At 41.8% G+C, this 10431-nt stretch overlaps 1 long non-coding RNA gene across 1 annotated transcript; it reads left to right on the top strand.

Annotated features, from left to right (window-relative positions):
• Positions 1-6587: 6587 nt before the first annotated feature.
• On the top strand, positions 6588-8093 carry LOC112950952. Its single transcript, XR_003250099.1, has 3 exons — positions 6588-6650; positions 7035-7146; positions 7925-8093. It is a non-coding gene; the product is annotated as an uncharacterized LOC112950952 (long non-coding RNA).
• The last annotated feature ends 2338 nt before the right edge of the window (positions 8094-10431 follow it).

Raw genomic sequence — 10431 nt, 5'->3', positions numbered from 1 at the left:
AAGTAGAACTGTCTCCATACAGCTCAGTTTAAGGAAACAAAGGTTGTTGCCAAAATGAAATGGGATTCTTATTCATTAAAGAGAGTGCCAAGAGCTCTTCTGGCCAGTCCCCCCTTCTCCTAACACAAGCTGATGGAGTGTCCTCTTTAGATCAAGTACTCTCCGAAGCAGTGTTTACAATTGGTGCTCACTCACTTCCTAATGCTTTTCTGCACCAACAGGGATTATAGATGGATGGGAGCAGAAGCAATGTAGTGCTTTGTCCTAAAGAATACAGGTAACTGGCAAATATTCTTCAAAATTATCCAAGAATCCCTTAAAAATCAAGTATGATTTGCTGCATTTGACAATGAGAAGTTCTCATGTGAATACTGAAAGGTACAGGGAATTTGGAAACACGAGCACAAGTTCTAGTCATAGCAGAATTTTATCACAAATGACTTGCATGTTTATTTTAATACCTGTCAGGGGGAGCGTTATTGTTTCAGCTAGTTGTTTGAARACCAGAAACAATGCCTGATGGTTCAGGCTATCAAAGAGCTGATGTGAAATAACACCCTGTTTGTGAAGAACCCCCAGGCTAGAAGATTTTTTTTTCCAAAGGATTCTATGAAATCTAACAAATGAAAGCTAACAAATAACCTTGAAGAAAATCCCTGAAGTGAAATAACTAAGGATTAGTTAACTACAGAAAGAATCCCACAATGAATTGGTTGGAACTTCAGGCAATCCCAGCTGGATGCCTTGTCTTCAGAAAGAGCCAAAGAACAGGCTAATGGCGTGATGTTCATTACTTGTGCTAAGCTGAAAGAGCAATATAAAAACAGGAAATACTAACCACAACTATGCATTGATCTTGGGTTTTGCAAAGATGTTACAAGACTTGACTGGGATCGCCCTGTCTACACAAGGGTCCCAAGTTGTAGAAGGAAAAAGGGCTATTTCTTGAGGTTTGAACCTGGAGTGGCTTCAAGTGCTGAACTGCACCTCAGGACAACCCAATTCCATCCTTTGAACAGGAATATGAGAGGAGAGTGGCCTTAGTCAGCTACAGAGTTCAGCCATCATCTTCTAGTTGCATTGCACTCTGCATGATAGAAGGTCAACACCTGACACTCTGTTTACCTCCAAAACACCATCTACATGGACCTGACCTCTTCCCAGGTCTTCCCTTTTTCCATCCAGCCTTCATGTCATTGTGAAGCTGTTACCATGGTGATTGTATTTTTGGTTGCTCCACATTATTCATGCCAGGGGCCATAATGTGATACATACTGTATTTGTAATAAGCAGCAGACAGGCATTTGAAAGCACCCTCCTGAGCTGCGACTGACACATTCTGCCTCTTCAAGGTCAACAAGGGCTCTGATGACCTAGGTGCCACCTTGAGTGGATTTAAATGCAAAGTGCTATTAAGATATAATGATGCTGAATGAGAGAAATACATTTAGCTTAGACATATTTTCCCTTGGGATAAGTTGAAAAGTATCACCAAGCATCAGTTCAGTTTCAAGAACAGCTTGTTCTGGCTCTTAAATGCACATATATTATTTTGCAGGCAGCTACGAAGGAACTGTATTAACATTTGCATGCTGTCTGAAAAATAATAGTAATAATATTAATAATRATGACAACAACATCTTGATTCCATTTGCAGAAGAGGAAAGTGGAGAGTCCCTTTAAAACTCACTCCCTGTACCTTTGAGTGCTACTTCAACAGCACATGGGAGATGACTGACCAAGCTCCATATTTAGCAGCATGGCTCCAGTGGCTTTCAGGGCTCTTCTGCTCTGGTAGGAAACTATTTTTTTTTATAACTATCATGATATTTTTGTGCATAGAAGGAATCTTACTATTATTCTTCCATCGCGGATTTAGATAAGTTAGGGAGTAAAATTGTTGAAGTTGATAATGTGTTTGTTTTACTGGTTTGGTATCCCTTTCTCTACTGTGTTACCACTGCATCTCCAGTTCCCAAGATATGGCAGAGCTTCCTGGCTTGAGTTTTCCCACTCAGCTTGTGTGAAGCTTGGGGAAGTCCTACAGGCACAGAGGACTTCTAGCTCCCTGCTTTTCTCAATGTCACATTCCTGTTTTCTTCTCATTGCTGCTGCTCCTGGCTCCCATCCACCAACCCAAAGATCAGTGAGTCAACCAGGAAACAGAGTGGCCATCACTGTAAGGATGGGATTTTGTCATGGGTTCAGCCAGTTTACTTCCCTGAGCTCCCATAGTCTGGGGAAGCTCTGAGCCAGTCCTAGGGGTCCATGGACTTCTCTCCATCCCTGCCTGGTCCTTGCCTCCCATGACTCCTTCCTCACTCATTCGTGCCGAATTAAAGATGCTGGTGCTGGTCACAAACAAAGGCAGATGTTACAGCACAGTGAGGAAAATAATATCTCAGGGCAAGAGATGATCAGGGACAAGAAATTCTAATAGTTGAAGGCCCTCATCATGGACCCAGGTTGCTCAAGAGGTGGAAAGCTGTGTTACCTTCACTCTGTTTCAGCACCTTCCCACAGGCAGCGGGGGAGAGATGAAATAACCCTCTGCTTCAGGAGACATCAAGGTAAAAAGAATGACCCAGCAGGTTACTCAGTGCAGTTCCRTGCAGCAGAATGTCACATACCTGTGACAGTCATGTGTCACATYAGCCATTTAGCAAAAGCAGAGGAGCACGGGCAAGTGCAGGGGTCGGGAATGCCACTGGCAGGGCAAGAAGGTCCAGCCTTGCAAATAAGAGAGCGCTCATGAGCAATTTCAGTACGTGTCTTGTCTCCCTTGTCCCCATAATTGAAATCAGTCCTGGCTTGGTCTGCTTTTGCTTTTATTTCAGCATGCTTTCTGAATAATTTCCAAGCATGCTCATTTCAATGAAATTGTGACTGCAAAAATAGCATCATGCTGCTATTTCCTCCTCTTTCCTCATGTGTTTGCAGACTTAACACTACCTAATTTATTGCCATAAACAGATCTTTTTTTTCATTTTTTGTAACTCTGAAGGAAACAAAACAAAACAAAAAACAATCCATCTTCTCCTCTGCTTCATTCACTGCAAACAAAAGAGCTAATTGAGTCCCGACTCCAGAGTCTTTAGCGTGGCAATGTTATCTTTAAGCACACTATAGACAGCTGGAGTATCGCATCCCAGAACTGGGTCTTCAGTGCTGCAGGGTGACATTTAAGAGAAGTGTTTAGTCCTTTAAATGGAACAGATTTGATATGTTAGCTATTGAGAGGTTAAATAAAGTGGAAACTYGAAAAGTTACTTTTAAGGACACAACCCTGAGTTTATGGTTTCTGGATGAGATTTTCAACAGCAGCAGTTTTCAACTCAGCACAGCTGGCAAACAAAGTGAATAAAATCCTCCTTCGCCATATTCCACAGCTTGATGCAAAGTATCCAAAGAAAGGAAGAACCCAACGCAATCCTTTTGTGAGGATGTGTAGGGAAAAAAAATGTCTTTTCCCGTCATGATTTATTTGACTGTAACACCTTCTTCTGGTGAGTGCTATGCCCCCCTGGACCATTTTCATCTTGTTTCCTCCCAAAACACTGGGATCAGTCAACAGCTACAAACAGAAAATGGAATCACTGTAAATTAGGTGCTATTTTATGAGTGGGAGGTCTTTGAGCATGGATGCTGAGTTTCTTTCCCACCCTATAGCTTATGATGTTTTCACTGAAAAGGAAAAGAAATGAGCCAAACCCACAGATACACACTACTGCTGTTCAAGACATGAAGGATGAGCAAGAATTAGCGCAAAAACACTTGATGAATGAAGACTTATTGTTCCAAGGCACCACAGAGCTATTTAATATGCATAAGCATCTAATACATCACTGAAGCTGTGAGGTCAAGACAATGTGTCCATAAGGCAAGAACATGAACACAAAGCACAGATGCAGGAATGCTACTGGATTCTTCTTGTTCTGATCCCACTTCTCCCTCCACGAGAATACATGTTCTCTGCACACACACGAGGGGAGCCCAGTTTCAAAGGCAAGTAGTCTTGGCTCAGCTCTCGTTTGCAAACACAGCAAAGCTGTCTTAATTGAAGCCATTCTGTCCACACTGTGCAGCAGGGTGGAAAATCCGGGGGAAGAAGGGCTGGGAGCTTCCATAAAGTAGAGGCTGCATCATCTGTGACAACTCGATCTGCTGCTCTCCACTGGCTGTTCTTAATTACCAGGGCTTCTTATTTCACTTCAGCAGCTGTCTGTGTTGAGTACTTGGTGTGTTGTGTTACAGGGGCAGTCTGAATGCTTCTACTCATTTTATAAAAAGCTGCTGAGATGTATTCTCAATTATTCATGGTACAGGTTTCTTCCATCAGAAACCACCTACGTTACTCTTCAAGAGCTTATTAAGGTTATCACAGTCCACCACTGCTTCAGAGGGCAATGGAGCAAGATGCAGCAGCTCCTGTGTTGCACATAGAACGTTTAAGATTCTGGGGTAGTGTTTACTGTGGGGTTTTTGAGAAGCAGAAGGTGTGCTGAAGTTATTGTAAAGATGAGGCCTTAAACCCATGAGAGGAAGAAGAAGTGAGGAAAGGACTATATGAATCCAGTCCAAGAAGGTTCTCTGGTGAGGTTAAAACTGGCATCATCAATGTAATCAGAGTGATAACTAGATAGGATGACAGGTAAAGGAAGGATGGATGGATAGCAAAGAAGATTTTGGAGTGCTAATACACATATAGAAGGAGCTGGGCCAAAAGGACATTAATGATATGAAGAAAGACTCAAACAGAAAGTTCTCCTTCCCAATATATAACTGTTGCTACTAGTATGAAAAAAAACAATATACAAAAGCAGGAGGTTAAAAAAAGCATTAATACATGAAAATACAAAAAGGGGTATTGCACACAAGGAGCATGAAGGTAGGAAGCATGTTCCTTTGGTAGCAGGTAGCATGGCAGGCCTGGAAGAAAGTGTCTGTGAAAAGAGAGGTATTGAAATTTCTTATTCTGCTTCACACACGCATCGACTCCTTTCCATGTGCTGGACCACACAGAGAAGCCAGCAGGAGAAAATGAGCAGTGGTGCCCAGTGAGGTTGTGTGAACTGCCCCTAAACACTGTTTTCATCGGAGTCGATCTGCGGAGCAGAACTTCGGTCTCAGCAGCCCAGTGTTATTTTCCCACGCATGGTGAATGGCCCTTTTCTGTCCTTCCTGTATTTAAAGAGAGGGAGCAACAGAAATTGCTTTAATTCATCAGGGGAGCTGAATAAATTATAGATGAAGCTATCTCAGAGCGTTAGACTAAAGTACAGGGGAACGTCAGAAACAGAACTGCATGCTCACACATTACAGCAAAATGCTTCAGTTTCAACAAATTGACATTTTGGAAAGAAAAAATATTTTATCATAGGAGTTGACAGATGCAAATAAGTGTCTAGATTTTTTTTTTTTTTTTTGAACGCATTGAAGCAAGATGAGAACTAGCTTAAATCTAACTTAAATTTTTAAAAACTCATCTGGTTCCTAGCTCCATCTTTCATTGCCTTTGAAAACTGCTTCTTTAATAACGAGAGTTAAATTACGTAACACTGAAGAAAGTATTTAAAATAATTACTTCCTAACCCTTTTTACAAAGCCCTGAAGCACAAGTCTTTATTAGCCTTATCTTAACTTTCTTAACTACTAATGTTTTAGTAGTTAGAATATTAGCCTTCCCCTTGTGATAATTCAGTTGCAGTTATTTTTCCACATTTTTATTAGGCTTCCTTATATTGATAATAATTGCACCATATTGAGGTGTTTCAGGAGAAGCCATTAAGGTCAATCAAGTGAATAATTCAACATTTAAAAAATTCTCTGAACACAAATTTACACAATAGACAGCGATAAAAGATAAAAGAATCTTCAGGGGACAATCAAATAAATAACATCCATTTTTCAAGAACACTGCAACACTATCAAAAGAATAATACAGATTTTTTTAAAGGTAAGCTATTATTATTCATGTATGAAGGCAATTATAAGAGCTCCAAAGAGCAGTTTTTGTATGTGAATTTGGGAAAAGGCAGTTCCTATGTGGCATAAATTTCAGTTCGCGCCTTCCATCCCCTGCAACCTGCTTAACCTCTGCACTTTACTGTTCCCATTTTTATGAAAAAAAAAAAAAATGTTTATCTCTTACATGTTTGGAAAGCACACGCAGAAGTAATATGTTAGCATATACACACTGCAAGCTTCTTTGAACTGGACATGTATGYATGTATTTCCCTCCTTTCCTTTTTTAATGAGATTCTTGTTAGYGTAAAAGTGTAAAAGATGAGAAACTCATACAAAACTGTAGTTTAATAGTAATATGCAAAGGTTCTAGATCTCTTTAAGCCTGGATTTTACTCTAAGAGTACYCTGGATTCAGGGGGCTTTCAGCTGCCCCTCTGCAGCCTTTGGTCCACACTCCATAACATAAAATATTTTCATGCAATAAAAGCAGTTAGCTATCAGATTAGCTGCTAACCCTCTCCACAAAGCCTGCCAGCTGAAACCTCTGATTTACCCACTTAGGATTCACCTGCTTACAAGCCCCTCTGCCTTGAGCCTCCTTAAAAGAAGGCAAGCAGAGGCAGGACCTCTCCCATCAAGGCACTAATCTGATTCACCTCATCTGAGGAATAAACCTTGAGCAGGTAGAGGGGATGTTTATTTAGTGGAAAGTGGTGTATATGTTTATTCTCACTTCTGTTGGGGTTTGAGCTGTTAAGGTAAGGGAGCTTGGTGTTTGTGTCTAACTCTAGTGAGCCTGGAGCTCTGTGTTTGGGAATGTAGAAGCTTCATGGTCTTGATGCTGCTTTCTCGCTCTTTCCTGAGATCTGCTGCTCTCTGTGGAGTGTCCTGCAGTGACTGGGAACTGATAGGYATGTGCCACCTCCCTGCATTACTCTGCAGCTCCTCTACCAGCATCACAGCAGTCTCTTCCCCCACTCCCCCCCCCGTGCCTTTTCTGGGGCTTTGGCTTGGACAACACTTGTTTAGGTTGATGTCACTCAGCTGAGGTTTTACTTCTGTTCCAGGGACTGCAAGTGCCTGGCTGGGTTTCAGAGAAGAAAGCAGAGCTTTAGCAGTCCTGCCCAACATTCTAGTGCTTCTTTGCTTCCCATCACTGACTCAAAGCAAAGTAAAAAAGTGAGTGGGGAAGTTGTAGAACAAATGTCCTCCCATGCAGAGTAGAACTGCCAATGGGTTTGTTAGCCATAGGTACCAAATTAAGTGTTTAAACTATCTTTTTTTTTTATAAACACTTTCTAAACACTTTCCTCAAATGACTGGCTTGTTAGATCTGCATAGAGCTTGCCCTGTTGGATAGCACGTGTGCTTTTGATTAGAAGCTGGCTGCATGTGCAAATGCTTTTCTTTGCTTGCAGGGCTGTTATTACTACTGCTAGAGTTGTATTAAATGCTGGACAATGCTTGGGTTATTGGACAACCCTGCCCACATTTAAAAGCATCCATGTATGTTGTTCTGCAAGATGAARAAGAGTTAGAATTAGAGTTACAAAGCCTGAGGGAAGAAAGGCAGAAACTGGATAGGCTCTTAGAGCAGTTGCTGCACCGATGGCTTACAAAGGGCTCGGAGTCTAGAAAGATCCTAGTAAATAAGTGGGAATCCCTTTGTGCCCAGAGCTCTGYAGAGCATCCGGAGATAGTGGCCAACTCTCAAAGTCATGGCAGGGAGCAGAGGCACACGGAGGTGAAGGGAAGTACTAAAACTCAAAGTCAGCCTAGGGAATGGCGTTTGCACTCTAATGTCCTCRCTAGGCAACACCTTGTGAGGGAGCCCTTATGGTTTTGTTCTGCTGTATCCCMTCTTGGTGCTAGGAACTGTCAGGTAGAAAAGGGAAGACTTGAAGTTAGGATGGACCTTAAGTGGAGCTCCTTTCTTTGCTCTTCTCTTTCTCCGCAGGGTTGAAGTACTTTCTTCAAGATTTAGTCTCTGCTTGCTGTGATTTTTCTCATTATTCAAGATCTTATTTTATTATTTGGACAATAAAGAACTGTCTGAATCATCCAGCTCTTCTAAAGCTGCCTCTTATGCTCCTGTGCCTCATTTTTCAGGAGATGGTGGGCATCAGTAGGAGCTGGATTTGGCTCTTGTTATCTGGCCCTTCTCCCCATTGTTCTTTAAGATGCATATTCATTGGCAATAAAAAACCATTAAAGCTTGCATGAACATTGCTTTAGTTATTTATTACCCTCTCCTAAGTAATATTCTGGTTTGGCTGTCTTTCTTGCCAACTCTGAACCTTCCATCTCTTGCTCTGAACAGTTGGATCACTGCTTTTTTGCCTTGTGTCTCCAAAGCCAAATGTCAATGCAAGCCATAAAATGATGATTTGGTGGGAAAAGCACAGGTGAGAGGAAAGTGTGGTACCTCAGGCTTGATTTAAAGAAGAGGGAGGCAGCCGAGGAGAGGGAATGGATGTTAATTGTTTCCTCTGTTGATGAGTATTTAGCTGCTCTCCTCTTGTGGATGAGCACCTGAGGTCTGCTGTGCTCTGCACAGCTTGTGTGCAGACACAACCTCCTGCTGCCAAGGGGTTGGCATTGCAGCGTGAAGACACTGCAACGAGGGGACAGCTCAGGGAGGTGATTTGTGCAGGCTCCTACTCAAGGGAGGCTGCAAGACCCCAGAGCTTGTGCATGCTGGGCTGAGCTGGGGCCCTAAAGAGCAATGCTTCACCTGACTCTTCTCTGCCCCACAAGGCATCTTCTGTGATGAAGCTGCGGATTACTTCACCTAGTCATAACTCTAAGGATGTGAAGGTGGCTTCAGGTCATCTTTGGCCTCATGGTTCCTGCATCCCTAGTGYTGTGAGTGGCAATCTTATATATTTAACACTAAGCTTGCCTCCATCCTCACCAACCTGAGCAGGTTTCAAAGTCCAGCGTGGGGAGGAAAAGCCTGAACACATTTGTAATGTTAAGAATCTTTTTTCTGCAGGCAGTTCATAGGGATGTTTTTCTGAAATGCATGGGAGTGCTGAGCTCAGGCATCAGGATCAGGGTCACGGCAGAGGAGGAAGAATAAAGCTGCAAATCACAACTGCAATCTAGGAAAAAATAGTACAGGATGGTCTTCTGAAGATGGCTGAACTAATTGAATCAATAGTTTTAAGCTCTTAACACCTTAAGTGTTTCAAGTGTTGGTTACAAAAGCCTTTGTAAACAGAACATATAAATACTTCATAATTGACGGCTCATTCTGAGGAAAATGCATCTCTTGTAAATGTTGTATATAAACATGCAGCATATATAGACATAATCATAGTTTATRTCTTTACAGAACATTCAGGTATTAATCAACTGTAACAATAATACACTGAGTTAATGCTGAATGCAGCTCTCATTGCACCATCTGCTTGGATTGAGGAAAAGTGGCTGTGTCGCTGGCAGAAGCTATTTTGTGCTTTAGCAGAAAACACTGTAGGAGGCTCGGTAATAGACAGACCTAACTAGAAATTAATTCAGATATCCACATTCTGTACATGCATTTATCATTAGTTCATAATGACATCGTGGTCTCTACTGGGCTGCTGAAAGTGCTGTCTGAAGTGGACTAGGCTAGGCTGGCTGGACAAAACTTTATGTAAGTATGGAAAAAATCTTTCTTTGCCCAGGGCTGACAGACTGAGGTGCTTTTTATTTTTATTTTATTTTTTACCCTTAGCTTTTTTWTTTGATCCTGAGATCTCCTACCATGTGATCTCCTCTTGATCCCAAGTGACGTTATTGCTCGAGGAAGGGAATATCACATGCCAGGGACATTCTCCAAGCTGCATTCAGAGCAGTTAACTCGCTTGTGCATCTGCTTGGGGTGAACCAAGGGGCTCTCTRCACAAGAGCTGCGCTGCAAAAACCCTGCTGAAAGTTATATCTTTCTTGGCACATAGRGAAGTCAGTTTTTCTCACTCTGCTGTTTTTAATTCCTGATTTAGCAGAACAGGCTTTAAACCTATGTTTTAAATTTAGCCATGAATTTAGTGGGATACTTTCAAAGGCATGAAAAGAAACTAAGCAGCCCTTTAGCTGCTGTGGATTGGAGTAGAGCTTGGAAATCTCCTTAGATCCCTAGGATTTAACCACATGCTTGAAGTTTAAGTGCATGCTAAGGCTCTGGTTCCATTTAGCTCCTATCCCAGCAGAACAATTTTCTTAAATGCCATTTTGCCAGTTGAACCAAGCTTCCGGGTTCACTCTCCATCCCTGGAGAAGTCTGTTTTTTTGCTGCTGTAACCTTTGAAAAGGCACATGCAGCCTCTTGCATCCAACATCTCTGAATTTCTGAAGTTATTTTTTATTTTAAAAATGTTTATGAAGATAGACTAGAAAGAAATCCATACCTACCCCAATTTTCAGTGCTATTTCTGCTGGTTGATAAATAGGAGTATTTTTATCATCAACTTCTCATGC

This window comes from Nothoprocta perdicaria, unplaced genomic scaffold, assembly GCF_003342845.1.
Source record: "Nothoprocta perdicaria isolate Ctin4 unplaced genomic scaffold, notPer1 scaffold_33, whole genome shotgun sequence".
Taxonomy (NCBI): Eukaryota; Metazoa; Chordata; class Aves; order Tinamiformes; family Tinamidae; genus Nothoprocta; species Nothoprocta perdicaria.
Note: the sequence above shows the minus strand (reverse complement) of the source record. Positions and strands in the feature narration are given on the sequence as shown.